Genomic DNA, 2,673 nt, shown 5'->3' with positions numbered 1-2,673 from the left:
TTTTTCCCCAGGGATAAGAATCTGTTAAGATTTTATCTCTTAACGGTTAATCCTCATATGATGTGAAATCTGTTTATTCTTTTGACTTTGGTGGAGCTGTAAGGATGTTTATCATTCAGGATCTTCTCTTCCCAATGTGTATACTGACCAAGTCAAGTGAGAAATAAGACCTCACTAAGGAGACAGGTGGTTCCCTTACAATTCACTCCTGATTTGGATTATATCTGATCTTTTGAAAATTTTATTAGATTTAATAAGGGTTCTCTTTTTCTCTATGGCGAACAAGGCTTCATTTCACCTCTACTCCCTTTGTTTGTTTCTTTATAGAGTTTGTGCACACATTACTAGAATCTAGATTACATTTAACCTAAGATGAATATTTTCCAGCCATTGTTGTCTGTTGTTAGACTGCTTTCCAATTTAGGAAATAGGAGTAATGCACAAAGAATGGGATCAAGCAGAAAGGTTACTTTATTGATAAATTATTCCTAATTAAAAGAGAATTTTAAGAGATTTTCCACACTGCATAATATATTAATATATTGACAATTAAGAATGTTGTTCAAAACTGAACAGTGAAGTAATCTTTGTTCCTCAGGAGATGAAATTATAGAGAGTGTGTTTAAATACAATATAATCTGCTTTTTAGGGTGAGTTCACAATAAATTTTTAGGAAACAAAGAAATGGCATATGATTACAGGATTCTTCAGCATTTCTATAAACTTCATTCAGTTGTCTACACTTTGGTATCTAATGATGCTGAGGATATAATAATGTAGCCAAGAGATCTGTGCAGGGCTGAGGTATGATGTGGAACATGAGGGTGGACTGACGGAGGAGATCTGGACAGCAGGCAAGAGATCCTCTGTCTCTTGTTCAACATGGGACACCCAAACCACACATAGAGTAACTCAACAGCTTTGTTCTCGTTCTCTATGTCTGCTTTAGTTATCAACTTCTTAAAGTTGGAAGGGATCAAATGAGGAGAGAGCCTCTACTGAATTCTCTGCAGTTTAATGCTCAGAATATTAAGTATTGTTTTGGTTGTTTTTCATGAGTACTGCTTTTAACGTGCCATTCTACCATTCATTTCTCTGTCTTTCAAGAGTTAATTTTAAAAGTTTTTAATGCCTTCAGAGTTCTGAGAAAAGTTTACAGACTGAGCTACTTTGATAAAGGACACCCTGGAGAAAACAGTACTGTCAGGACAGAATGACATACCAAACTGCATACTGAATCCAAACAAGCAGATGATAATCACAGTATTTATCAGTCTTAAATTTTGAATCAGCAATGGCATCCATAGTCTTAAAATTGTATGATGAAAGTGAGTTCTTCATTTGCAAAAGTCAGATCAGTCTGAAGATGAGTTCTTCTACTATCAGACAACAGTTCAGGTATAGCTCAGTGAAGATACTGCTCTACAAACTGGCATGAACAAGTTCACAAATTTGAGTTTTGCTGGTAATTTATAAATTTCCTTAAGCATGATGTTCATTCATTAACTGACACAGCGTGGAAACCAAACTGTTATCATATTTTTTTCTTTCTTTCTTTATACAAGAGAGAGAGATGGTGAATAATATTTCCATGTTATCTAGTACTTTAGATGTCTTAGAAAGCATTGTAAACATACCTGGCAGGTAAGACACATAAAATGTATATAGTCACATGAGAAGTGACACATTGTCTGAATTAGTCGGAGTGGAGCGAGAACAATAAACAAAATGTTGATAGCTCCCTGTCACAGCAGGTTTTCAAAATCTGAAAATAGGACTGTTGCAAAGGGAAGTACATAAGTTGTAGCTTTGATGACCTGTTTTGGATTCAGTATATTGGAGAAATATACTAAGGTGGTCGTATTTTAGGTATTGTCTCTCTCCTATTAGAGACATTCTGCTTTTCAGTCTAGCTGGTCTTTTTTCAAAGCTTTTTAATATCTGACTTTACAGGTTAAACATATATTACTTCTTACCCTAAATCTGTTTTTCTGTTCCAAAAAGGAGAATTTCTTTGAAGATTTGGGCTTTTTTTGCCCCATTTTTTAATGTGTTCTACTCCTTCTTACAACTATCATTTGTTTTTCACGTGAGATTAAAATATTCTTCAATTTTTACCTTCATATTTTCTTAAAATATTGATGAAATTACACTTGCAGCAGGGCTGATATTTCTTTTTAAAATAATTTTAGTTTTTCTTGTTCAAGAAGAACTTACTGGTTTTTTGTTTTTTTTTCCTTGTATTTTATTATTTTCAGAAGAAAGGAATAGGGCTTGAGTCTAGTTTGAAGCAGCTCTACTCAACACATGCATTATGAAATTTTTAATCTGCTTAAAAATAAGTCAGTACTAAATGGTTTCTTCTTCTTGCTTGGTAGTGTGGAAAGAATGTGTATTTGTCTATTTGTATATCTAAGTGCAAATGTAGGTCCGTATGTGTGAGACTGGGTATATGTGCGCCATTATGGGTGTTATCTTTGTCCTGATATCCTCAGACAGTTTTGTTGATTCTTCGTTCATCATGTCCAGTTAGATAACAAGTGAAGTTAATTAACCAGCTAACTATAGAGAGTAATTATAACAACCAACAGGGTAAAAAACAAAACAGTATTATTTTTTCCTGCTTTAATTACTGCTTTGCATCATTTACCATTCATCAAATAACCTTTTTTT

This window comes from Meleagris gallopavo, chromosome 1, assembly GCF_000146605.3.
Source record: "Meleagris gallopavo isolate NT-WF06-2002-E0010 breed Aviagen turkey brand Nicholas breeding stock chromosome 1, Turkey_5.1, whole genome shotgun sequence".
In the NCBI taxonomy this organism is placed as follows: domain Eukaryota; kingdom Metazoa; phylum Chordata; class Aves; order Galliformes; family Phasianidae; genus Meleagris; species Meleagris gallopavo.
The sequence above is the reverse complement of the archived record's forward strand: the minus strand, read 5'-3'. Positions refer to the sequence as shown.